This window comes from Pelodiscus sinensis, chromosome 25, assembly GCF_052426305.1.
Source record: "Pelodiscus sinensis isolate ZL-2025 chromosome 25, ASM5242630v1, whole genome shotgun sequence".
NCBI classification, from domain to species: domain Eukaryota; kingdom Metazoa; phylum Chordata; order Testudines; family Trionychidae; genus Pelodiscus; species Pelodiscus sinensis.
Genome location: NC_143076.1, coordinates 7,130,630 through 7,157,975, shown reverse-complemented (window position 1 = coordinate 7,157,975; position 27,346 = coordinate 7,130,630). Strand labels below are relative to the sequence as shown.

The 27,346-nt window shown below is 52.0% G+C and overlaps 1 protein-coding gene and 1 long non-coding RNA gene across 6 annotated transcripts in view; one reads left to right on the top strand and one right to left on the bottom strand.

Annotated features, from left to right (window-relative positions):
* The window catches only part of LOC142824445 (uncharacterized), a 29,441-nt gene extending 16,547 nt beyond the window's left edge, over nucleotides 1-12,894 (bottom strand). Inside the window, exon 1 of the long non-coding RNA XR_012899318.2 lies at nucleotides 12,567-12,894. This is a non-coding gene — a long non-coding RNA (uncharacterized LOC142824445). The remainder of the gene's footprint in view (nucleotides 1-12,566) is intronic.
* The window catches only part of LOC102451467 (neurotrimin), a 740,339-nt gene that overhangs the window by 660,364 nt on the left and 52,629 nt on the right, over nucleotides 1-27,346 (top strand). The window lies entirely within an intron of this gene.

Sequence of the window (27,346 nt, the reverse complement as noted above, 5' to 3'; positions counted from 1 at the left end):
ATGACAACAGTAACGACTGCAGATGTCTTGCTTCTGGGCTGGTCCATTTTCAGGCCAATCTTATATCAGGGCACAGTGGAGTGCGATTGTGGGAGTGCCTCTGGCATGGGATGGGGGCGTGGATTCTACCTCTCCTGTCTCAGTGCCCTGCACAAAAACGACTTTGGATCAGTCTTTGCCGGGATTGCCACTTCCAACCCAGGGATTCCGCGGCCACCTTCTCCTTTATGATCACCCAACCTAAATGAAGCTTTGGATGCTCTGAAGGCTGTTTCCCTCTTCCCCCCGCATTATAGGAAGAGAGGGAAAAAACGGAGTTTGAGCTTCCCCGATTTCCTTCCCCGCTCCTTAGCAATCGGCGCGGCTGAAAATGGCGACCGCGTTCCCCCTGTAAATGCGGTGCGTTGTATCCGCGGCTTGCTCAGGCTTGCGTGCCATTCTTCGGGCACTGGGAAGCAGAGGAAGAGCAAGGGATGGCAGTAGCTGAGATTCAAGAGATCTCCACACAAATTAAAACCTTTTATCAGCCTCTAATAGCTGTGCAAACTAATTATATTTTGGCCAAACTTTACCAGCGACTCCCTTGGGGTATTATTATAAAATGCTGCGCTGTGGAATCGTGGCCCCATTCTGTCAACACCAGGACGCCTCAGCTACAGCAAACTCAGCCCCGACTCATCGTCACTGCTGGGATGAGTGTTGCATACGCTGTGGCCGTAGCACTCAGGGCGGGCGGGAGCACAGCTGTATTGTGACATGTGGCCCAGGCTCGTTAAGCCACGTAGCTAAGGGCAGGGCTGGGAAGGAAGGAAAGCCAACGCCGAGTTTTCTTGTACAGCTCCCATTTGTCTGTCTCATTCTCGGCCTTCCCCCAGCCATTGGTTATCGGCTGTGTTCACTCTGTAGCACGGGGGTCGGTTTACAAGTGGTGGGGGAGAATGGTAGTGTTCCCCCAAATCCCAGCCACAAACTGAGCACCACTTATTTGTGACACCACAATGAGACTGTGCTCCAAGTAGGTAGTGCAGATCGTGGTGTGTTAGGTGCATTGGTGAAACAGCAGTGCCAATCTTCAATTGGCGTCATTAGGTTTCAGAGTGAACATATCACTTAGCTTAATAGGGACCATTCCACACCTCTCTGAGCTACAATTTCAGACAGACTGCAGCTCAAGACAGGCCTATATGAAAAAGTCAGGTCACCTCAGCTACACTGCTCAGTGGTGTGAAAAATCCACACCCCTGAGTGACATAGTTAAAGCACACTAATCTCCTACACTGACGGAAAAATTCTTGTGCTGCGCTGCTGTAGCTGTTGCCGTGCAGACGTGGCATGAGGCAGACAGCCCCATGTTGGCTAGCAGGTGTGCATTGAGTGGGTTTTGTTTGCAAACACGAAGTTTAGGACCTGATTTTTACTGGTGATTTGGCCTCCTTGCCCTGTTCAGGCTGTTAACACATCAGAGCTCGGGCTGCCGGGCACTAGGATCAGGGAGCCCTATTGACTCCAGCTGGGGCTCAGTGGAGAGTCTCTCCCGGCCTTTTTCTTTTTACAAGGAGAGCTGAGTTTCTGGCACCCAAGACGATGCCCCCGGCTTGCTCCCAGACCTCCCTTGAGGTCCTTGCTCGTCTCTTCTCTGTGGTTCCATGAACGTGGGCTTCAGGGTTGGGCCCAAGATGTGACAAGTCGAAGACTATTGTGTGATGGCACATCGGGTACCTCCCCAATCCTGCACCCCGTCTGCAGCAAGATGAGACTCCACCAACCAGTAGTATAGAAAGAGTTTATTGCTCCTCCAGGATACAGCACAGCAGAGATTTCAGGTGTCAGGGCCAGGATGCCTCAGACCCCTTGGGTTAGGGGGTCCATTGTCATCACTAGACCCTCAGCTAAGGCTGCTTCCTTCATGTTTTCCAGCCAGCAACTGCCCCTTCCCCGGAAACCTCACTTCCCTTGTTCCCTGCCTGCCCTCAACCGATCCAACAGGTTGGGTCTTTTTGCCTACCTGACTTAAGTCAGCCGTCCTGCTGGGCAGTGCTCCAGGTACCGGCCAGTAGGGGTCACCCCCAGCCCACACAGCCACCAGTGGATCCCCAGAGGATATGGCCTGCCCACTACATCACATATGGTCTATGTCTAGACTGGCAGGATTTTCCGCAAATGCTTTTAACGGGAAAGTTTTTCCGTTAAAAGTATTTCCGCAAAAAGAGTGTGTAGATTGGCACGGATGCTTTTGCGCAAAAGCATCCGTGGCCAGTCTAGATGCGATTTTGCACAAGAAAGCCCCGATCGCCATTTTCGCCATCAGGGCTTTTTTGCGCAAAACAGTTTTTAGCTGTCTACGCTGGCCCTGTTGCGCAAAAGCATTTGCGCAAGAGGGCTTTTTCCCGAGCGGGAGCAGCATAGTATTTGCGCAAGAACACTGCCAATCTTACATGAGATCATCAGTGTTCTTGCGCAAATTCAAGCGGCCAGTGTAGACAGCTGGCAAGTTTTTCCGCAAAAGCAGCTGCTTTTGCGGAAAAACTTACCAGTCTAGACGCAGCCATGGGGTTTGGGTTTGTGACCATGCTGGAGAGGGCTCATCAGGCTATCAGTCCTCCCGCCTCCCGGCAGACTGTTCCTAACGTCTCCACCACCTCACCCACAGTGCTGTCCGGCTGTGTGTCTGGCTTCCTCAATTCTGCAGTCCTTGCCCTTTGCAGGGCGATATCCTCACTCTCCAGGGAAGAGAGAGGAGAGGGGGGCCCGAGCCCGTCCTCACTCACGGGCCCCAGCCCAGGGCCCTAAGGACTCGGACCTGCCAGGGTCCAGTCCGGCTGACGGGGCTTCCCGCCAAAACTCGCCAGCCCATGAACCTTGTCCGGGTTCTGCCCTGGGCTACTTCCTCTCACTCTCTCCCCGCTTCTACCCCAGTGGCCGCTCGCCCTAGGGGCCTACCCAGCCTCTGGTGATTTGGTCGCCCAACCCCCGCGTGACCGGAGTTCGGGTGCCTGTTACCTCCCGGGGTGCCCTGTTCAGCCTGCCGCCTGGGCTTACCGTCCTTCCTGTTGCTCCACGGAGGAGGGAAGGACTGCATGAGGCCGCGTCTGCTTCCCTCCTCTCTCCCTGTGACCGGCGTGGCGTTTTAAATCCCCCGCCGCTGCCGGCGCCAGCCTGGATGACGTCCTGACGCCACGGGGGAAGCTCCGCCTACCCCGTGGCGGCCGAGTAGCGTCTCCACTGCTGCGCCTGGGGCTGCCAGATGCATTGCGGCCCTTGAGCAGCTGGGGCAAAGCTGGTGCCCCGTTCCACGCCCCCCGAACAGGGCCTGCACGGCAGGGGTCCCAGTGTGGGACAGCAGCAGCCCGTCACAGGGTTAAAGAACACGGCCCCGATTCTGCAGCCCCTTCTCATATCAACACTGGTCACTCATTCATTTGGCCCCATTAACTTAAATGGGGCTCTGCCCATCAGCGTAAGTGAAGATTGCAATGACCAGGGAATAGGAAGCGCTGATATTAGACCAGGGGTTTCCAGCCTGGGGTACGCGTACCCCCAGGGGGTACGAGACGCTTGTCAAGAGGGTATGGGGACTATTTGGTAAATAACTAGATTATCCTAATTGAAATATTCCAAAAGACGTGGTATTAGTGAAAAAGTTGTAGATTCTGGAGTTTAGAATTCATTTCCTTTCATGTTGAATAGGGGTACGGAAAGGGTTACTAAAAGCCACGGCGGTACGGGGACCGAAAACAGTTGGGAACCCCTGCATTAGACCCAAGGGCTGTCGCAGTGGCTCACAGCAAGCGTTTGGGCCATGAAGTTTCTCCCCCTCCCTTGCCGTCCGCCGCTTGCCACAGCTGTGAGTCCCCTGGATTCCTAGCCAGAGGCAGAGGGAACGGCCAGTCCCTCACCAAAGAGCTGTGAGTTGCATCGTCCTCCCTGCCATCTGCTGCCCGGGCTCATGGGCTCCCACGACTGGCTTGTCAGATTCTTGACTCCTTTCCGGTTGTCACTCGTTACGCCGCGGGCGGGGAAAACCCCTCAGGCCAGGGGCTCATTGGGCGAGCGAGAGATGGCCCTGCGGTGGGCCGGGAGATAGGCAGTCCCCGAAACACCTCCTCACCGCTTCCACCCGCCCGCTGGGCCCCTGCTGCCTGTGGGCCGGGGTGCACAGCCTGTCTCACTCGGGGGGCTGGGAATAGCTGTATGTGCTGACTCTAAGCCCTGCGTGCGTGTCCTGCGTTGGGGGCCAGGGGATGTGACCCTCTCTGTAGTGCCCGGCCAGCACAGCTGGTCACACTTAGGTATTAATATCAGAGGAAGATCCTGTACTGCCAGGCTGGGGGTTTGATGAGTGGGAATCCCCCTGCTTTGGGATCCCACTCCCCCTGGCATTAGTACACTAGGTCTGTTTTCTCTTGGCCAGCCCCTCGCTTTGCTTTCCCCACAGTCCCGCGCCCGAGAGCATCTAGCAAGCATGCTAATCCGTTGCAGCCCACCTTGGGCCTGTTTGCATCCCAGCACAAGGCCTGCCGCAGAGGCTAGCCCCGGGCAAACCATGGCCTGTCCCCACGACCTGCAGCGTTGGGCCCGGTGGGAGGGCCAGACTCCTGTCCCTGCCCCATCCTCGGCCTGCCTGAGGACTCTGAGCTTTTGCTCTGCACAGATTGCTGGCTAATGGGGTGGAGCTAGCTGGAGTGCTTTCTATTAATGGAGCAGAATATAAACAGAATAAAGTCTTCATTTCCCAGGCTGTGCCTTCATTATTAATATACTTTACAGTTCACGGGTTCTTCATTCGCTTCCATGTTTTCTCAGCTGGGGTAATCGGCACCTCGGCGTGAGAACAGTCATCACATTTCTGTTTCCAGTTGAGCGTGCGTCCAATTCGCCATGAAATGGTCTCTCCACTGTGACTCTGAGGTGCACGGGGAGGGTGCTCAGTCCCTTTCGGGTGCGCGGAAGCAGGGAGGGCTTGCCTGGGGCATCGATGCGAATCCTGCTCCTCGCCCGAGTGGTGTGGAGAGACGGGGCAATGAAGAGAGGCAGGCCTGAGGTTCCTTGGTGACTGCTGGGGAGCCCACAGCGAAGGGTGGAAAGCGCTGAGGGGTGAGAAGAAAGGGACTGCGGCAGAGGCAGAAGCTGGATGGAGGGAGAAACAAAAGCGAGAAACAAGTGGGATGGGGAAACGAAAGAGAGAAAGGTGTGTGTGGATGAGAGTAGGAACGTGAGAGGGGGGCAGGGAAAAGACGGGAAAAAGAGAGTGGAGAGGGGGAAAAGGGGCCATTGCCATGGCTGGGATGAGAACCCAGGTCTCTTGAGTTTACCAGAGCCAGTGGGATACTTAAAAAAATGGCCTGAAATGTTTGCATCAGTTCATAAACAATGAATTGAGCCATGCATGGGCCCCTTCCACCAGTGTTCACACCAGGCCGGACGGGAGCGATGAAAGTCCTTTCCTCGGGCCATGGCGATGGGCTCCTGTACTCATTCAGAGAGGAGACACCTCCACCTGCCCCTGAGCAGGCCCGGGGCAGGGCACCAACCACGCTCCAGAGGCAAAGGGTCTCCCGGATGTATTTGAGATCGGGTCCGTTTTGAGTGTGTGCGCACGCTCAGGCTAGCACACGCAATGGCAGTGCATTCTGTGCATGGGTACACATGTGAAAAGTGGTGTGGATCTGGATTAAAATCAGGATCAGCTCCTGGATACATGATGGCTGAAAAGAGGCAAGGTTAGTATGTGGAATAAATTGCTCTGAATTAGTCCCAGTCCTCAGCTGTACAACCTGTATGGTGCGCAACAGATGGAGCCTCAAACCCAGAGGCTAAGGAGTATGACAGCTGAGTGTGAGAACAGTATTGTGTCTGTGCGTGTGTGTGCTGGCATGTGTTTGTGTGTGTTTGTGTACTCATGTGTATTTCTGTAATATTATGTATGAATGGACTCTGTGTGTGCGCGCGCAGGTGCACACATCTGTGAGAGCATGAACTTGTGTGCACATCTGTGCTCATGCACTTGTGGGCACTCCCGTGCACAGAGCTGTGACTGTGTGAGGAGTGGGTGTGTACTCACATAGGTGCAGAAAGTGCAAGTGCTTTGACACCTCCCATTCCAAGGAAGTGAGGGTAAAGCCACATCTTCACTCGCCAGACTGGAAATCGATCTTCTGGCATTTGATTTAGAGGGTCTAGTTAAGACCCACTAAATCAAATGCTGAGGGTGGCTCCAGTTAGTGCCTGTATTCCTCACAGTCGCGAGGAGTAAGGGAAGGGAGCGTTTGATCCTGTCGGCCTCCCTCTGTGAAGATGGCACCAAGCCAAGTATTTTATGTAGCTGGAGTTGCCTTAGCCCAACCTGCCAGGTCTAGCGTGGACCTGGCCTGAGAGGCAGCGGGTGTGTTCAGAAGACAGGACAAGAAGTCGGGGAGTGGCCAAGCATATCATTGGGAGGCCATCACCCTGGAAATGGATGTTACTCACTGCTCGGGGGCACTTCTCTCTGGGACTCGTTTCCCATGAGTGGGGCCTTACGGCTTGTAAATTGCCCGCAGCCATGCTGCCCAAGGAGTTAGCACTTTGGGATTGCGGGCACCTCGAGAAAGCCAGCTGAGAGCGGTGGCTGGCCAGGGCTCCGCCCAAGGGCAGTGCCAGGCTGGGGTTCCCTCCCTCTTTTCCCCCTCGGGCTCTGACATGCTTCCTCTGCGTGTTTCATTTGGATCACGCCGGCCTACGTTGTGCCCTGCAATGTGCTTCTCCTCCCTGGGCTTGCTGCGGGAATAGGGTGTCCGCTGCGGATGACTGGGGAGGAGTCAGGCCCTGGTCTTTGAGCAGCGTGAGCCTGTCTGGGTTTGGAAGCTAAGCGGTGTTAGGCTTCATTCAGCACTTGGATGGGAGACCGCCCAGGAAAGCGCTCGGTGCTGCAGCAAGCAGGGCGGCTGTGTTGGCCTAGGGTCTGTTCCCTTGGAGGCAGCGCTTTGCGGTGGGGGAAGCGAGGAGACCCTGATCCTTGGGGGGCACTCAGCCTCTTGCAGTAGTGGCCGAGTCGGTTCGGTTGTACGCGCTTGTCTTCCTCTGACTCTGCGCCGGGGGAGGAGGGGCTGCCCTGCGCGGAGTCTGCAAAGCACCTTGTGCTTCCTCCCGGATGAAAGGCGCTGCTGCAAGATCAGATGTTGGGAGGATGAAAGGAGGAAGCTGCCTTTCAGCGCTGGTGGGCCCAGGGCAGGAGGCTGGGAAGTGGCAGCAGGGTGTGGGGCAGAGGTCTCTGCAGCAAAGGCATTTCCAGAGCGGGAAGCTGCGAGAGCAGAACAGACAAGTGTGGCCAGGGAGAGGGGAAGCAGAGAATGGGAGGGAGGACTGGATTCACACAACGCTGACGGGCCCTAGCTGGCATTGGAGCGGGGAAGCTCTTGCAGCATCTGTGGGGCAGGCTGGCTGGGCTTCTGAGATGGAAGCAAGGAGGGGGACTGGCACCTGGGCGGCCTAGCACGGTAGAACCTGTTTGATCGCCTGCTGGTGGATGTCCAAGGACTGATGCTCGCGCCGCATCCACAATAAGGCAAGCCCTCTAGGGATGAGAGGCGTAGCCAGCCTTCCTGGCCCAGCTGCTGCGGTTCTGCTGGGATTCCCAGGGATGGTGCCCATTGCTGATGATTGTCTAAGGACCCGATCCTCAAAACGTTTTTCGGTTCCTCGTTTCCAGCGAGGTTAAGTACCTTTGTGGATCCAGGCCTCCGTGACTTTGGTACAGTGGAGCCTTGTCCACTGGGAACGAGTCTGAGAACCAGCCTGCACTTTCAATGCCGGTTTGAGATGGCGAGACATTCCAGTTGCTACTCTGTTGAGGCCTGGATTTGACCGCGAGGGGCGGGGAGTGCACTGTGACTTACCCCGTACAACTGCCCCTGGTCATCCGGCAGTGTCAAAGCAACGCCCAGACTGTATAATTATAAGGAATAATTTTCCCTGCCACTGAAAGGCAGCCACCTCTGGGGTGGAAGAGGCAGCTGCAGTGCAGGGCGAGGGAGTGAAGAATTCTGTACTGAATTGGAACTGCAGGGAGAATTTGAGGAGGAAGATTGTGGCAAGGAGCGATCTAGACATCTGGGGACGAGGCAAGGCCTTTCAGTTGGCCCTCACATATAAGTCGGTGCATGCAGTCATCTCCCCTGCAAGAATGGTGATGTGAACTCGGTGTGCAAAGCGGGGAGGGAGGCCTTTTGAGGCTTGAAACCAGACTGCTTGGATATGTGGCCGTTGGTTCTTCTCCATGCTTAGTATTGTCTCTCTCTTTTCATTCTCTCCAGCACAAGCTTGTCGTTCCCTTTCTTTCATCGCTTTCACATTCTCTCTTTCAGACTTGCACTTTCTTGTGGTCGCCTTGCCCGCGCTAGGGATGTAAGCGAGTAGTCGATTCGTTGGCTGCCTGATGAGCCTAGGCTTATCGATAGTCGAGTCGACTGTTCGCATTCCCCCTCTTGCTGCCTCTGTATCAGAAGCAGCTGGGGAGGAAGCAGGTGCCGGTGCTGGGGGGAGGAGCCGGCTTAAAAGCCTGTTCCCCCCAGCACCATCTCCGTGGTGCTGCCTGTCCCCCACATTGGGGGAACGAGGGAGGCTACATTGTGAGATTGGGGACCCCCTGCAGACAGAGGCTGCTGGACCCGACGCGAGCCAGGCTTGCACAGTCTCGGCTCACGCCGGGTCCAGAACCGCTGCGGCTCTGCAGTTTAAATGTAACAGGAGCTGGGCGGGCTGCCTGCCTTACCTCACACACTCATGCCCTCTCTCATGGGTTTTTCTTTTCCTCCCCCTGTCACATTCACGTGCTTCCTCTTTCCGATTCCCACCCCTCTTTCCTCCCGCTCTGGGTCGGCACAGGCTCCCACCCTGCCAGAGACTCTGGGACCACACTTTGACACTGCTCGGTCCCTGGCAAGGGGATGCCATAGCCCAGAAACGCCATGTGCTGTGGCTGGGACAGACTCAGGCATGTGCTTCCCCCTCTTGGTCCCTTTTCAAGCCCCTCCTCCCCCCAAAATAGCCTCCAGGACATCGGCACAAAGGAAAGGAGAAAGGACAATCAAACGAACTTCTGAGCCCGTGCCCAGCTGTGGTGATAATTGCCCTGAGCGGGAGCTTTAACGTTCCCTTTTGCTTCCCATTCTTCGCTGAGACAGATTCCGCCGCAGTGTCCTGCACTTCAGGAGGGGAAGGAAGGAGAAAATTGTCCATTTTTCTCCCATCTTCTCTCTGTCGAGTTGAGATAATAATAGTCTTTTTCTGATCCCGTGAACTTTCCCATCTGCTTGGTAAAACAATGGCAATTCTTTTTCCTCACGGTCTCTCTCCCTTCTTGTCTTTTATTTTTATCCTCCTACGCTATAATTTAAAGCCACAGCAGTGCTGGAGCCTGTGAGAGGGTTGTTTCCCCCCTCGCTTTAATACACCGCTGTTATTTAAAATGGCCTTTCCTCTTGGAGTAACATGTTCCTCCCCCTCGCACACACCTCTGCCCACCTCGGGAGCAGTAGAGCTGGCGCCTGGCGCGACGCGGCTGCCATCAGGGGAAGGCGCGAGGCCCGGCGGGGTCTCCAGTCGGCCTGTTTTTCATTTCTTGAGAGTGTTTGCTTTGGAAGACCGGCGCGGCGACAAGCCTGTCTCGCCGCTTCTCTGGGGTCTGGATGCGAGATCGAGACATGGATGGGAAAGGGGGGGAGTGGGAGAAGCGAAGGTCTGTGAACGTGGTGGGCTCTCAAAGGCCAGGCCCACAAAACGGGGAGGTGGCTATCTTCAGTAAAAGCCAGCCAGACCGGGCTCCCCGGCGTAGCTCTGCCAACGGCCCCCAGTTCCCCTGGCTAGCTCCTTTCCATCCCGGCATGCAAGTCCCCCGGTACGGCCGTGCGGGCAGCTGGTCTGGTGTTGCACTCTATCCGGACCTGCAGCCCTTACCCACCCTCTCATCACCATCCTCCAGGTCTACCCCTCAGTGCTGGCAGCCAGCCCCAACCCTCGTCCCTTCCTTCCGCCCATGCATTCCCCAGGCTGCTGTCAGGGTCTATCTACACAGCAAAGTTATTTCTAAATAACTTTCCTAGCATCTACACAAGCCAACTGCTATTTTGAAATTAATTCGAAATAGTGGAGAGTTTATTTCGACATTGACAAACCTCATTCCATGAGGAATAGCGCCAATTTCGAAATTGCTATTTCGTAATAAGCGCTGTATAGATGCTTATTTCGAAATAGGGGGGTCCAGCCCTTTCCAGGGTGCCCTGCTGGCCGCCCTGGCCACAAGGTAACGTCTGACCTGATGCCCTGCCAGAACCAGTTCCATCTGGCCTTAAATGCAATTCAGCGTCCAATCAGTGTGGATGTGCTATTTCGAAAGAGCAAAATGCTATTTCTAAATGCATTTTGTGTGTAGACGCGTTATTTCGAAGTGAGATATTTCAAACTAACGCTGTCGTGTAGACATACCCTCAGTGAGCAGCAATACGCCAAGCGAGCCTCCGGAAACGGAGACATCAGCAGCCATCCAGCACGTGGGGCAGGGCGAGGCCGCTGGGCTGGAAAATAGCGTGTCTGAACACATCGAGACGGGCTGGACGCGATGGAGCAGGGACGATGCTCAGCCCCTGTTTGAAGTCGGATCCTAGAATCCCAGGGCGGGCGGAGACCTCAGGAGGCATCAAGTTCGGCCCCTTGCCCAAAGCAGGACCAGCCCCGACTCCGTCGTCACTTGCTTGTCCCCACCGGAATGGGGATGAGTTCTCCACGGGGCAGAGAGAGGCGCCAGCAAGCAGCCCAGACCCCCAAAGGGCTCCGCCATGGGGCTTAGGCTGGTCGAATTCGGAGGGCAGAGAGTGATGCAGATTAGAGGGGAGGTTGCATCCCAGGAAGCTCAGAGTCGCATTAAGGTTGCCACCTTCTGCCCGTCAATTCCAGGCTGCCACATGGTACTTAAGTAGCCCCCCCTCCTCCTTTACTGCCCCCCCAGGAGTGGGCATGGAGAAGGGGGAGGCGGCATGGCGCACACATCGGTCCCCGCCGCCCCCCGAGGCACGGCGAGTCACCGCGTGGGCCCTTCATCAGGGCTTTGCCACCTCGCTTTATTTTAACACTTGTTCCCCGTCTTATGAAAAATTGGAAATTTATCTCTAATCAGCCCTTGCCTTGGCTCTCTATCAGCTCCCCCTGCTCCCTCACTTCTTCTCATTTATTTCTGACAGGCATCATGTAACAAATTCCTAATTTGACGAGCTGGATATATCCCGCAGGCGAAAGCGCAGAGCCGAGATGTGCTGCTACCATTTAGTTACCGCTTCTGAATTCCCCAGCCCCTGGAGGGGGGAGTGGAATAAAAATATCCACCCCTCTGAGCAGCCTCCCCGTAGCCTGCGCTGACAAAATCCTCACAGGCCTGGAAAGGGGGAAATGGCAACCCGGGCGCTGGGTGTGGAGTTCCACCCTGCGAGGAGCCTCGCGGCGCACTCAGGGCACTGCTGCAGGGAAGTTCGCAGCGCGGAAGGGCTGGTTGGCACAGTCGTGCTCCCGGGAGAACGTCCCGCTGCCTCTCAAGCAAGGGGTGCTCAGTACCGTCAGCTTGCCCAGCTAAGCCAGGGTGGGCCTGGGCTAGTTTTGAGGTGCCGGGTGGGATAGCGGGGATGGCTCAGTAGGAGACGCACCAAGTCCTGAGGCAGGACCGAGTCCGTACCCCAGCATGGTCTTGCGCTACCGTGCCGAGGGGCATGATGCTTCTCACTGCATGGTATGATGCAGGCAGGGCCGCAGAGAGGCCCCTGGGGGTTAAATGATGGAAGCGCAGAAGCGTCCTGGGCAGTATGGCTGCTTCGGGGGTAGCAGTGACTGGGCGTAACACTGATTCTTCAAGCTCGTCATTGTCAGAGATGCAGGACTCCCTTAGCCGCCCTGGACAGCCACAGGTGCTGCAGGAGCCCCAAAGTGCCTTCCAGCAGGCTCGCTGCTTGTGACCAGACTTTTCAAACAAGGCGTTGCTGGGCGCTGTTGGACAGCAGCAGCGTTCCGCCCCAGAGGGAGCTGCATTCTGCTGGGAGGAAGAGATCGCTGCCTATGGCTGGCAAGGAACTTTGTGGGCTCTCTAATGTTCAGTTGCTAGTCATGTGTGTGACTTATGTCTCCCCAGCCTCCCCTTTGCCCTTTGATTGGATTATTCATGTGCAGGGAGGCAAGGTACAGAAGCAGTGGGGGACCAGGAGTGACTCAGGCCTACGTCTGAGGCTAGGTCCTATAGTCTCAGCCTCTGCTCTCAGGCTGGTTTCGATAACCGGGTTTGGTTCTTTAAAGGATTTGAAACCACAGACAGAGGAATGCTTCTTTTTAGGGTCAAACAAAGATTTTTTATTTTTTCTATTTACTTTATAATTAATTTTTCATTTAAATCAATTCACTATCTTTGATTCTTTTCAGACCGTGTAATATACAAATAAAAAGTAGAAAAACTGTACAGTTAAAAAAACAAGAAATAATAACTTCTTCTAAAGATATACCCTCCTGATTTACCTTTAAACAATTTATGGAGTTAACAAATATATAATACTCACGTTAAGAAAGACAGAAGCATTGCGTAGATTCAGGAGATATTCTTTTCTTTGTTTTTCCTTTTTTTTTTTTTTTTTTTTTTGGATTTTTCGTTGCAACTTACAACCGGTGTTGTTCCCCTTTCGGAGCTTATGTGCGGCAGCGAGATTTAGCTCCAGGGAGGGAGCTCTGGTTGATCAGACCTAGCTTTTTGGATTTGCAACCCGTCCGCTCTTGGCTTGTTCCATCCAACCTTATATACCCTATTTCAGTATTTTGGTATCCTCCACTCGCCTGACAATTGCTGACATTCGATTTTTGTTGTCTCATTTTGCCCTTACAAAAACTTTCGTCGGCTCCATTTGGGGTAATCAGCACTTTGTTGCATACTGCTGTCTGAGTTACTTACTTCCCTAAAAGCGGGGTTATTGTTGGTTATCCAATCTTATTTTGCTTTTATTTTACATCTCCTGTATCTCACAATGCTGCCTTTCCTTTACACTTACAATTAAACTGGTGCTCATTTGACATATTCTGGGTAGGCCTCAATACCTTCCTTTCACAGCCGGGTCGCCTGCTCCTCCCTTTGCCGACTCACGGAGCCTGCTCACAAAGTGCATTGTGACTAAATAAAGCCGACAGCCCAGGACTCCTAGAGCTAAGCACTTTTGAAAGACACCATGTGCTGCTCCCTCGGCTTCCAGCCACGAACTGTCTTCCTCTCCCCCATCTTTCACCATCCCCCCTCTTTTCCTCTCTCTCTCCTCTTCTCCTTTAATTCATTCTCTTTTCCTTCCTCCTCCCCTCCCCGTCTGCCCTGTCTCCATCCCTCCCTTGCAGAGTCTCTTGCTCTCCCTCCCTAAGCCCCTGAAGAGATTTCCGTTGGCTGTAATTACCAGTCACTTAAAGGTTTAAGGAAGGTCTATTCAATATTCCACGTTGCCTGTGCACTATATTCTAGGCCTGTCCAGCATCCTTGGCCCTCTGCGCTGGTCTCCAGTCTGAAACCTGGAGTCTTGTTTGCAGACACAATATCCCACAGCTGAGAAAGGTTTCACACCCACCAGGCGCTGGGAATTTGAGCTCGTGTTTGGCGGCCGGAAGGACACTCACAAGGAGTTGGAAGTTTCTCACGTCCTTGTACGGCTGGATTCAGCCAAAGCTTGGTGCTGCAGGGGGAAGGGAGCTTTCTCCAGTGCCACTTGCTTCCATCGTGGGGATATATTTTTTTTAATTCACCTAAAATGCAGGTTTGACGGAGCTTCACAGGGCCCAGGCATGTGGCGAGTCAGAGGGAAAGTGCTTGCGGAAAAGCTCAGAGTTCAAACATCTCATGGGTCTAACCGACCCCCACCCCAAATTGTAGCTGTTCATAAAATCAGCCCCAAGCCCCTGGAATGTTTTCTGGTCTGTCTGGCTGAGGGGGGTTGGCTTGGAGATTGCAAATGGAAGAACCGTAGAATCCTCGGGTTGGAAGAGACCTCAGGAGTCATCGAATCCAGCCCCTGCCCAAGGCAGGACCAACCCAATTCAATCATCCCAGCAGGGCTACGCCCAGCTGGGACTTAAAAACCTCCAGAGATGGAGATTCCACCCCCTCCCTAGGGAACCCAGCCCAGCGCTTCCCCACCCGCCTAGGGAAATAGTTTTGCCTAATCTCCAACCTAGACCTCCCCACTGCACCTTGAGCCCATTGCTCCTTGTTCCATCATCTGCCACCCGTCCACTTGCTGAGTTTTATTCCACACATGCGCGAGGCCGGTGCGCCTCAGCCCTTGATTGCCTGATAAGAGCCCCCGTCCCCGCTGGCCCAGGCTTCCCTCTCTCTGCAGCCGCCCCCTCCGCTGCTCTATTCCAGCCCTCTCACCTCAGCCAGTGCATGTCACCCCACCCAGGCGCCAGACGGGTCAGGGCACGGGGCTTCTCCAGTCTCGCGTGGAGGCTGGGATACGTTCTCCCTCCTGGGCAATTACGTAGCGCTCATTGCCACGCGCCGGGAATCTCCCGCCAAGGCTAGGCCCCACGCACCCAAGCTAGTTTGATTCCCCAAAGCCCCCTTGCGCCCCTGGCTGCAGGGGATCCCGGCGGCATGGCGTGGCGTGGCGTGGCGTGGCGTGGCAAGCGGCTGTTCCTAAGCTAGTGCTGGAGATCTCCTCCCCTCCCACCCCAGGATGCGTGTGTTTCCCTGAGCACTTGGCAGTAGGCACAGCGGTCCCTCTCCAGCCACGTCCTAGCACTAAACATTTGCCACCGAACCCCATCTGCAGACGCGCCCCCTCTGCCGGCACGGGCCCCCGCCTGCCTGGCTTGCCCGAGACGCTCACCGGCAAAGGCTGCGAGCCAGGCAACCGGACAAATTAAATCAAAAGGCGCAGCTTCGGCACCCAGGGGGGAAATGCACCTCGGCTTTGACTTATTGCACGGCACACGCTTACAAGAGAGAAGCAGCGGCTTTTGTCACTGCGAGGGGCCATGAAAAATGGATTAGGGCCGCTGCCGGGAGAGGGCATGTGGGCGAATCTTTCATTTCGGCGACGCTGTCCTCTCTCACCTTGCAGGCAGCCGAGAACAGAAAAAAGGGCAGTGATGCCGGGGGTGGGGAGGGGAGCAAGAAAGCAAAAAAAGCGAAGGAAAGAAAAACAAACAAGGAACCTTCTGCTGGCAGAAGTCTAGCTGCGGTCTGGCTTTCTCCCCTCGCGCGCCAGGAGAGAGAGAAGGGAGGGTTTGGAGTCGCCCAGCGAGGCACGGGAGCGAACATCACTACGGCGCCATGCTGCTTTTCATCAGCGGTGCCTCTTGAAGTGCAGGGGGCAGGGTGGGGTCGGTCAGGTCGCAGCGCTCCGCAGGAATCCCGCTCTTGGTTGCCGCAGGCGAGTTCACGTTGCCAGTGAACCGGAGCGACTCAGTGGGAAAGTTCCTCCCGGATCACGGCTTTGGGCCTGGAGCTGTAGAAGACCCACCGTGCCCCACACGCGCCAGCAGCGGGGACGTCAGCAGAATGACGGGATGCTGCTTGCAGGAGCCAGCACCCACCTTGGGCAGCTCCTCTGCTGTGGCTGTGCCGCCCTCAGCCCTGCCCGCTGGAGCAGGCACCAGGCTGCCCCTGGTCGTGCTGGTGAGAGCAAGCGGCTTGCACGCTCCTAGCCGGGCAACACACACCACGGCCTGCGAGGGAGGAGCAAACTGGGCGCTGGCATCTGCCCGGCATGCTGCTGCTTCCACCGCTTGGTAACTGCGGCGGGGGTATAAATTGTGCGCGCTGGGCTCTGCCGAGGAACCAGTACCCCTCTTGTGAGATCAGCCCTTTCTGCTTCGGGTGCACTCTGTGCCTTGATTTCCATTTGCTAGCCCGCTTTCTGAAGCCCACCAAAGTTGTATGGTTTGGTGGTATTCCCTCCACAACGTGGCTGAGGATAGCAATGAAACTTAACCAAACAAAACCACCCCAGCTCGTTTAGTGGGGAAGGATGCCACTTTTCACCGGAGTGCTGGCACCCACCCAGCAAAGTAAAATGATTGAAACTAAAGTCATTGTGCTGTGGGGGGGTTCGGGAGGGACCACTACTTTCACATCAGCACAGGGATAGTCACAGACGGTCGCTCTGATAATTTAACTTGATTCTCTGTTGCCGTGTTCTTTGTCGTATTATGAGGGGGTACTTGATATCATTTATAACACTCTGATACAGTCATCTGCAGGGCAGAGTCAACCTGTGGAACTCCTTGCCAGAGGATGTTCTGAAGGTCAAGTCTATAACAGGGTTCAAAAAAGAGCTAGATAAATTCATGCAGGATGGGCAGGGAGGGTGTCCCTACCCTCTGTTTGCCAGAAGCTGGTAATGAGTGACAGACGGATCACTTCATGAGTCCCTGTTCTGTTCGCTCCCTCTGGGGCCCCTGATATTGGCCACTGTCGGCAGACAGGACACTGGGCTGGACGGACCGTTGGACTGACCAAGTGTGGCCGTTCGGATGTGTGAGTTCTCATGTGAGTTCTTTGATAAGATAACGAGCCTTGTGGATAAGGGAGAAGCGGTGGATGTCATATACCTAGACTTTAGTAAGGCATTTGATACGGTCTCGCATGATATTCTTATTGATAAACTAGGCAAATATAACTTAGATAGGGCCACGATAAGGTGGGTGCATAATTGGCTGGATAACCGTAGTCAGAGAGTTGTTGTTAACGGTTCTAAATCCTGCTGGAAAGGGATAACAAGTGGAGTTCCTCAAGGGTCTGTTTTGGGACCCGTACTATTCAATATCTTCATCAATGATGTAGATATTGGGATAGAGAGTACTCTTATTAAGTTTGCAGATGATACCAAACTGGGTGGGGTTGCGACTTCTTTGGAGGATAGGGACATAATTCAAAATGACCTTAGCAAGTTAGAGAAATGGTCAGAGGTAAACAGGATGAGGTTTAATAAAGAGAAATGCAAAGTGCTCCACTTAGGAAGGAACAATCAGTTCCATACATACAAGATGGGAAGCGACTGTCTAGGAAGGAGCATGGCGGAAAGGGATCTAGGGGTCATAGTGGACCACAAGTTGAATATGAGTCAACAGTGTGATGCTGTTGCAAAAAAAGCAAATATGATTCTAGGTTGTATCAACAGGTGTGTTGTAAGCAAAACTCGTGAAGTCATTCTGCCGCTCTACTCTGCACTAGTTAGGCCTCAGCTGGAGTACTGTGTCCAGTTCTGGGCGCCACATTTCAAGAAAGATGTGGAGAAATTGGAAAGGGTACAGAGAAGAGCGACAAGAATGATTAAAGGTCTAGAGAACATGACCTATGAAGCCAGGCTTCATGAACTGGGCTTGTTTAGTTTGGAAAAAAGAAGATTAAGGGGGGACATGATAGCGGTTTTCAAATATCTAAAAGGGTGTCACAAGGAGGAAGGCGAAAATTTGTTCCTCTTGGTTTCTGAGGACAGGACAAGGAGTAATGGGCTTAAAGTGCAGCAGGGGAGGTTTAGATTGGACATTAGGAAAAAATTCCTAACTGTCAGGGTGGTCAAATATTGGAATAAATTGCCAAGGGAGGTGGTGGAATCTCCCTCTCTGGAGATATTTAAGAACAGGTTAGATAGACATCTGTCAGGGATGGTGTAGGTGGAGCTTGGTCCTGCCTTGAGGGCGGGGGGCTGGACTCGATGACCTCTCGAGGTCCCTTCCAGTTCTATTATTCTATGATTCTATGATTCTATGTGAGACCCTCGTGTTCCTCTGGTTCCTACATGAACCGTAACGTTGCGTGGATCAGCCAAAGTGCGGTCCAGGCAGAGGCTGCTGGGGCAGATGGCCTCGCTCTTCCTGTGATGTCTTAAGCACTAGGAAAAGATCCCATCTGCTGCTTGTGCAAAACGAAGAAGCTTTCACACCACCTCCCCTGTGCTGGGTATCAGCAGACCAGATCTCATGCTGGGCACAGATGAGGAGCAGGGCCGGTAGATCCTAGAACCCCAGGGCCGGCAGAGACCTCAGGGGTCACCGAGTCCAGCCCCCTGCCCAAAGCAGGACCAGCCCTAAATGCAGCAGGTCTGCAGGCTGATAAGGAAGCTGAGTGGCTCAGTGGATGCTGTTAAGAAAAGCAGCCCCTGACGTGGGTCTGCATGGGCCTGGGCCACACCGTTCGGCTCCACCCTTTCCTGGAGGTCTTTACATTTGATTTTGAACAGGGGTTGCTTTGGCCCAGTGGGGAGTCAGGCTGCCGGGGTGAGCTGCACACGCCTCCACCAAGGTGTGGGGAGCTCGGAACAGCTGCCTCCTCGTCAGAATGCGGACGGGGGGTCCGGACTGTGAGGCCTCGCTGGGGTGGATGATAAGTCGTGTTCACATGGCTCATTGCTGGTTCAGTCCCTCCTGTCTAGCTGGCTGCAACTGACTCCAAAACAGCTGGCAGTGCTCACAGTAACAACCCCCTGGCCTGCTGCCCCTCGTCTCTGTGCTGCTGGCGTGCTCCTGGCCTGCTCCCCCCTCCAAACAGCGCTTTCCCCACCACACGCTCGCTTCCTCTCGCTCCTGTCCGCATTTCGCTATGCTGGCTACCCTGCTGCATCGGGCGTGTGGCTGCCCCAGCTGTTCCCCCAGAGGCTCAGTCTCAGTCTCATATATTCTGGACGCCGGCCTTTTCGGAGGCTTTCCTGTCTCTTCCCTGTGCTCCGAGAATACTGTCTGGATTTGCCGCCTCCTCTGCTCCATCCACCCTGGCCATAAAAGGGATCATCCTTGAGGCAGTTACTTTGCTTGGGTGTTAAGGAGGCTCATTCAAAGATGGTCACTCCGCTGGGCTTTGAATATCTGTTTACGCCGTCTCTCCTGGGAGATTCAGACGGTTCAGTCGGTAGGGTTGCTTACCTGAGACGGGACGTTTTTTAGACTAAAAACCCTGCAGTAAAAACTGGTCTCCTTAAGCCGCAAGAGTGTTCTTGTGTGAATGTTAGTAAATTTATCAACTAAGTCGGGTGAGGTTGGCATTTAGGGGGCGACATGGCCTAGAGGAATGTACACTGGAATGGGCATTCAAAGCAATTGAGTTCTGATGCAGAGCTTACCACCAACTCACCCTGTGCCTCAGTTTCCCCAAATGTGAAATGGGGATTGCATTTCTCTACTTCACGGGGGTGTTCTGGGGATTAATTAGTTAACCTTTGTACAGCACTACACACATATTAAAGGTTTTTATTTCCATATATTAACATATGAACTCTGGTGAGCTTCACCGAGGTCTGAGTTTTCTTCCTGAGCATTTTACCTAACTCATCTATCACAGACCCCTGTTCTGCATGTTTGGTGCATTACCCCTAGTGACTGGTCCACAGAAGACATGAGTCTACTACAGCTACCAGCCAGAGGAGTTGCCCCTTGTGCTCACTTAGCAGAAGCTCATCTTTGTTAGCTGGTTTTTGTGAGGTTTGATCCTCAGGGGTATTTCCACTAACGTATGTCCACAGTAGCCATGGTAAGAGGAGGAAGAGAGATGAATGGGAACTGGTTTCTCCTCCCTCAAACAATTTTCCTGTTGTGCATTGGGATTAATCCGGGGCCTTTTGATGTGGTTTGTGAAAAATGACATTGAAAGAGAGACTCCGCCCCAGACTAGCCCGGCAAGGGGGGGTGTGCACTTGGAATACATCCGCTGTAGGTTCAGGTACCCAAATCTTTTCCTGCATCCCAAGTGACTTTCCCAACTGCCTGCTGATTGGCTGTTCCAGGCTGAGGCTCTCCTAGGGTACATCTACACTGCAACGTGTCTCCACAGCAAGCCCGTTATTTCGGGCTCGCTATTCCGACGTTCCTGTAAACCTCATTCCACAAGGAGTTAGGGACATTTCAAAATAGTGCTTTATTTCAAACTTTGGCACTGTGTGGACAGCACCAAATGATGAAATAAGCTCTTTCAAAATAGCATCGAAATAAGATACGCAGTTCACGTAGCTCGAGTTACAGTGTAGATACACCCCTCGTGTAGCAGCCTTCAACTTCCTGGAGGTTCCAAAGAGGCTGGAGAGAGGCTGTTCTCAGTAGTGACAGATGGCAGAACAAGGAGCAATGGGCTCAAGTTGTGGTGGGAGAGGTCCAAGTTGGATATTAGGAAAAACTATTTCACTAGGAGGGTGGTGAAGCACTGGAATGGGTTACCTAGGGAAGCAGTGGAGTCTCCATCCCTAGAGGTGTTTAAGTCTCGGCTTGACAAGGCCCTGGCCGGGTTGATTTAGTTGGGATTGGTCCTGCCTAGAGCAGGGGGCTGGACTTGACCTTCTGAGGTCTCTTCCATCTCTATGGTTCTATGATTCCATGATTCTAGTCCCTCGGAGTAGAGCTGCGCACTGTGTGGAAATACAGTGTCCCTGGAACGGGGGTTTGACCTTCTCTCTCCCACATTCTTAGGTGGGCGCCTTAGCTGCTAGCCTGCAGGCAGTTTTTTCGTGGGGATGACCGCGTGTCTGTCTGCGGCTCAGGAGCCAACATTGCCAACCACAAAAAGGTTTTGCCAAAAAAAATGGAACGCCCTTGGGAACAGTGCAGCTGGAGTGGCCATTGCTGTACGTGCAGGAAACGGATTCTCCATCTGTGCAAGTTCTGTGGCCGGGGGTCTCTCTGGTGGGTGTCATTCTAACTATACAAGGGGTGCTAATTAAGGACAGAGCTGAGTCCACCACCCAATGACAAAAAACTCCAAGCATTGATCCATGCATTGTGTCACTCTGAGGGTATCTGTGGGGCTTCCAAAGCTAATGCTAACACAGCCTAGAGAAGGACTGGAAGCTGGTAGGCAGAGTGGGAAGAAGACTGTGGACCAGCAAAAATGAAAAGCATCCCCAACTAGCCCTCAGTCACTCTGGGATCCACAGCTTTTCGCTGCCTTTTAAGCGTGAAGGTTTGAGCCCAGAAGGCCGGGGAGACACACTAGCAAATGCGAGGCTTGTACCTCATTGTCTGGAGAAGAGATGGCTGCAGGCTTGCGGGGAATAGGAGCTGCCACTCATCCAGGTTTAATAGAACAGATGGCAGATAGATTTCAATAAGAGAAAGGCGCATAAATATTGTTAGCGGAGAAGGGAGGAAAAGCGAAAAAGATCTTGTTTGAGTAGTGACACCAGGAATCTTTCAAGGGCTTTTTAAGTTAAAAACTCCTCACAATGGACTTATAATGGGTGTCTTCACTTAGCTGCATTTCAGAGAGCTGGCGAGGACAATGAGCCAAGCTGACCCACTGGGGCAGCGTTCAAGTGGCTTTGGCACACAGTGGGTCTCACCCACACAGCAGGGGAGGGCCGGCCCTTGCAGCCCCAGGATGATAAAATAAATAGAAAAGAGTGACAGGAGGCGTCAGAGCATTCCTTGGTGTCTGTCTCATGCAGTCAGTGATTGCACTGTGAGACAGCGTGGCCTAGTGGATAGGGCCCTACAGTGTGACGTCACCCAGTTGGATGCTAATTCTAGTTGTGCTTCGGTCTTCTGGGGTGAGTGTGCCCCTCCCCCGCCGGGCCTCAGTTTCCCCATCTGTGGAAGGAGAGCACCGTGAGCTCCATTTTAATGTGGCATATGTTAAGCACTACAAACTCCACCCTCCGTTGCCAGGATGCATCTCCTGTGGCAAGCAGCACAAATCAGACTCGTGTACTTGAGAGCAGAAGTGGGCCCCAGTCAAGGTAGCAGTAAGGATCAGAAGGCAGGTAACGGACGGTTGCAAAGGCACAAAGGAAGAAGTCTAAGAGGATTGTCCCTGCGGCGAGAGGACTGAACTTCTGAACTCCTTCATGGAACAACGTGAGGTGTGGTGCATCGCCACAATGCACGCTGCGTGAAGAACAATGGAGTGGCCGTAACAGCCCGAGTGCCACACGAGAACCACATGATGTGTCACGATACCTAAAATGCAACTCTGTGCAGAGGAGTTAGTGTTGTGCTAGGCGCTGTACAACCAGAGCACAAAGAGTCCCTGCCCCAAAGAACTTACATAATCTAGGGAGTCTAACAACATGGGGAGCTCCTCAGTGGCGGCTCTGAGATTAGCTAGCCAGCGCACGCAAAGCGATGTGCTTTGGTGATCAATCCTATGTTCTAGGAATGGCCACTCGCAACTCGCAAAGTTCTGTCCCAACATGCTCTGGGCTCGTTATATAGCCCGGAAGGAAATCATTGCAGGCTTCTGCCGATCCACAGTCCAGCTCAGGACGCTGGATGGGGCTTCTCCAGCCGGTTTCAGAAGGAGCTCGGATGACCTCACAGTACTTTTCTTGCCAACTCTTCCAAAGAAAAAGACAAAGACTCAAATGCCCCTGGAGTTGCACCTGGAGCTGGCACGGGAGAGAGAGGAGCAGTTAATCTGACCAAGGATAAAGAGAAACTACTGCTCTGAGCTCCCCCAGTACCTTGCAACGAGACAGGCCTCCACGCCCCCGTTACATCTGCCTTTGGCTCTCATGGGCCACTTGCCATGCAGTAGCGTTCACTGACCACCCTCATCCTGTCCTGCCCAGCTGAGAGCAAGCAACACCCGCCAGGACCAGAAGCAAGATTGGACCTGAAAGTTCTGCCGAATCCAATTTAATTAACTGTACGAGCGGCGGCGTGGTTGAGTGGGGGGGAGGGAGAGAAAAGCAGGGAAGCATCATTGTTTCCAGGCAGCCAAGCGAGGAGCCATGATTGGCAGAAACCGCACAAAAGCATTTGGGATAAGCAGTGAATATCAAATGCCTTGTGTTTCTGAAAATTAATCTTCAAATCCTTCCCCCTATCCCTACCCTGCTCCTTAAGTATCTCTCCAGAGGATGAGAATGAGAGGGGGAATTTGGAAATATTATGGTTAAGCTAGTCACTGGACTTAAGTTATAATACTGGCAACTTTAAATCCAGCCTGCTACCATGGAGACACATTGTATTTTCGTGAGTTACTGCCGGATGCGGTGTGATATCTGGTGATAACTGACTGAGTGCTAAATCTGTCAGGCTCTGGAGGAACTGCATGTGTGAAATGTTTCTCAGTTGATATTAGAAATGGGACAAAGGCAGGACCTCAGATCTAAAGATCCATGAAATTTGTAATTCTCGGAAAGACAAAAGGCTCGCTACATTCACTGAAACTGGGGTGGATTTCAGCAGGGCCTTCGCATTCTCGAAATGCCAAAACCTGGCTTATTGCTTCTGCTCTGCAGTAAAAGCTGAGCCTATCTCCCTGCTCGGATGATATTGTTCATGACAGAGGTATATTGTGACACAGTGAAGGATTTCAGACTTTCCTTATTGTTTGCTCTGAAAGATCAAGACGTGCAGCTGGAAATACGCACATAGCAGTGGGTCAGAGCATGATCAGTTGCAAAGTTCAGGTGTCTAATCAGACATTCAGATGTACCACAGTGATGAGAATTGTACTGAAACCTGCATATGCTGGCCATATAGACAGATAACGAGAACTCTATAGGCTTTCTAGTGAAATCATATTCATGAAGACATGTAAGAACATGTTACTTGACATGAAATCATAAAAATGACATGTTTGAAGAGTAAGCTGTCAAATTTTGGTTAAAACAGGTTTTTTCTTTGCTCTGTCTTATGAGATTAGAATATTTTAAAAACAAATTACTTTCTGTGTATTTTAAAAATGTTGATGACTCTAGTTATTGTTTTTTTTAAATTATTTTCCTTCATTCTTTCTCCAGCAGTTTAATTCCTTTTTCATAGTTCTGCTTCAGATTTTGGAAGCTGAAATACAAAAATGCTGGGCTAATGCTGGAGAACCAAGAAGTGAAACTGATATTAAATATGATCGAAACTGACCAGTTTAGTTTCATTGTCTAAACTTGAGTGAAAAAAAAAGTAAATAGAAAAAATAGCGAAAAATAACCGATTTTAAATGTCGAGTATCAGAGGGGGAGCCGTGTTAGTCTGAATCTGCAAAAGCGGCGAGGAGTCCTGTGGCACCTTATAGACTAACCGAAGTGTTGGAGCATAAACTTTCATGGGCAAAGACCCACTTCGTCAGATGCATTCTCCAACACTTCAGTTAGTCTATAAGGTGCCACAGGACTCCTCGCCGATTTTAAATGGTTCTTTTTAACATTATTTAAAAGATGTTAATTGTATGACAGAATTCGTAAGGATTTTTTCAAGTTGTTCAGTGAAAACTATCAATGCATCAAAAACAAAAATGTTCACAAAGCAGGGCCAGATTCAACATTTTTCCAGCTTGAAAAAATGTTGAGAAAACATGTCTGGAAATTGTCAAAATGTTTCATTTTGGTATTTTGAAACAAAAAAAATCAGTTTTTCAGTTCAAAATGGGTTTTCATTTGGAAATTTAAGCTAGTTATTGTTTTGTTTTACTAAGGTTAATAGATAGAAACAGTTTTATTACAGTTAAATAGAAACAGTTCAAAGTGATCAAAATGAAATGTTTGGATTGACCCAAAGCCAATACAAATGTTTTTATTTATTTATTTATTTAGTTTCTAAATATATTTGAGATTTTGACTTTTTTGGTCCAGATTTGAGATAGGAGAACAATTTTGAACTTTGTAAATATCTGTGAGATGGGAAAACTGGTTTTGGCTCACTGCTATTAGCACAAAGGTCTAAGTAGATCTTGCTTTGCCATTTCACTACACCCTCTCTACTCCTGCATTTCAATGCAGAAAGAGTTCAGCATGCTACTGAATCAGGACAGTAGATATTAATATCCGAGCACCAACAGAGCTACAACTCTGCTGCAAACTGAATGGGGATTGCATTTTGTACTGGTGTAAATGACCTCAGGGCTGAACAGGGGTGAATCGGGCCCTGTGTGTTTAAGATTAATTATTGATATCATTGTTTATTTTATTTACTATACACATTTATAATGGAGCCGTCACAATAGCGTCTAAGTGCCATTTCAAATATATGACTCTTAGGTTTAGAGTGTCACCTTAAGCCACAAATTCCTGAAACGTTAATTTTTATTGCCAGAAGTAACCATAAATTGATAGTTCTGGAACACTGTAGAGATTGTAATTAACTAGTTACTATTTCACCTCCAAAAGAAGCAATGTTTCATGTGCCTCACTTTTACTTATCTAGAATCAGTTGCCATCAACATCTGCTGAAGTCAGTATAAAGATTTATAGACCTTAGGGGTAAATATTGACCAATGGGTAGGCTGGCTTAATGTTCACCTTGAAGGACAATAAATTGTGCTATTGATTGAAGCTAGCTGTCAATATTTCTATTGTGGCAAACATTTTAATAAAATTATCCCCATAAAATATTCTCATTTTCAAGCAGATCCACAGCTTTTCTGATTTCTGAGCTAGATAAAATAACGGAATCGCTTGGCCGAGGCGTGGCGGCAATGAAGTTGTGGGGTCAGGGCTCCGCATAGTTCTATGCTCAACTCAACTGCTGATACAATCTGACAGGCATGTCAGTTCGATGCTCTGTGCCTCAGTTTCCCCTTTTATAAAACTGGAACAATGTGATTGACTTTCTGTGGGGCAGGGGTAAAATGGAAAGAATCCATTAATTGAGGCTCGTAGAATGCTTGAGATCTTAAGCTAAAAGGGGCTGCGCTGTTATCTGATGATATTGCAGCGGGACTATGGGTCCCCAGCATCCACCAGGGCCCTGTCATGTGAGTGGTAGCACACAGCAGGAGTCAATCCGAGTAGACAAGGTAGATCAAGGGCGGAAAGGGAAAGAGATGCTCAGAGGGATGAAATGACTTACCCAAGGTCACACATCTGGTTAGTGGGTTTTTCTTCTCTTTTGGAAAGAGACAAGGAATCTCCATCATGCTGACTCTTGTGTCCTACGTGTGTGTCTGTAATGTCATAGGCACACGCCGTGCACTGCGTGGGGGAGTACAGTCCCATGCTCCCCACACATTGAGCAGAGGCAGCACCAACGGGAGGAATGGGAATACCGAGCTAACACAGGAAGGGTAAAACCGGGAAACACTTAGAGGAGCTATTTATGTTCACGGGTTGTGCCGTGTGCACGAGAAGTTGGACTGGTGATCAGGTGCCATGTTGCGGACTCTGGCATCTGCGGTGGGGTGAGAAATGACGGCTTCCCTTAAAAGGGCTCTGGGGGCCACGAGCATGAAAGGCACTGTAAAAGCGGCATGAATTCACAGCCAGGTTAGACTCTTACAAGGCCTCTAGATGGAAGAGAAGGATCTTTGTATAATGTAAGTGCTGCATTCCAGGTCTTGGTGCTACTGACAATTCTGCCACTGTCTCCCTGCGTAACCTTGGTCAAGTCATTTAATCTCCCAGCTGCTCAGCTCCACAGAAATTTAAAAGGAAAGTTCCTTTCTCCCGCACGCTGTCTGTGTGGTCCGGTCCATTCAGAGTGTAAGCCATCTGGAGTAGGGAACGTCTTTTCTTCTGTAACTACAACACCTCCCATAATAGAAGACTCATCTGGACTGTGACCTTTAGGATCTAGAGTAATGCACATCAATACAAATAGAAGCCCAGAATCCCTTAGCGGTACAGTGCTCTCTCTCAGTGCCAGGAGATAGGGTGGAGAGAGCAGTATGATGTGGGAGAACGTTTTTCGTGGCCTCCTGAAGACACGGAAGCGCAGGGCGACTTGCACTGGGACAGGCTTCTTTTCCATTCCTTAAGGGACACGTGGCCATGTGCGGTCAAGGGAAGTTGGAAGGCAAATCCCAGGGACCTGAACGGGGCAGTGAGCCAAGTGAGGCTGACACGTCATTAGATGGGGGACACGATCTTGTCAGTTACTATCATGCTACAGCCCGAATGAAAACAGTAGATGGAGGGAGACAATGAGAAGGCGGCTGGAGGAGGGGGGGGGGGGGATAAAAGTGCTTTCTCTGTATGGGTTTCACCTCCTCCTCGGCGGCCCCTGATCAAATGGAGGCCCCCTTCCTTCCTTGGATCTTTGCGCGTCCCCTTCGTCCTAGATCCCAGCTCCTTCCTCCCCCTTCCCGCTGCCCATTCCAGGCTGCCGGCACATAAGTCGTCTCCTTCCCTCTGCCCCCACCCCAGGCTCTGACAGACGAGCCAGGGTCCTTGCAATGCGAGGCACCATCCGCCGGCTTGTAGATGGCAATCTCTCTAATGTACCCGCTGCGGCTTATCTCTGCCGCGCCACGGGAGAGACAGCGCGCTGTTATTTATACCTTTCTGTTCCGGGCTCATCTCTGGCGTCCTTCTCCTCTGTCTCCAGAGAGGACATGGGGACCAGCATGACACACCGGAGCTGTTCACAAGCGCGGCTGGGCTTCCGGAGCAGTGTTAATAGCACAGGCCTTGTGTGACTCAGGAGCTCTCTCCCATCCCTTTTCCAG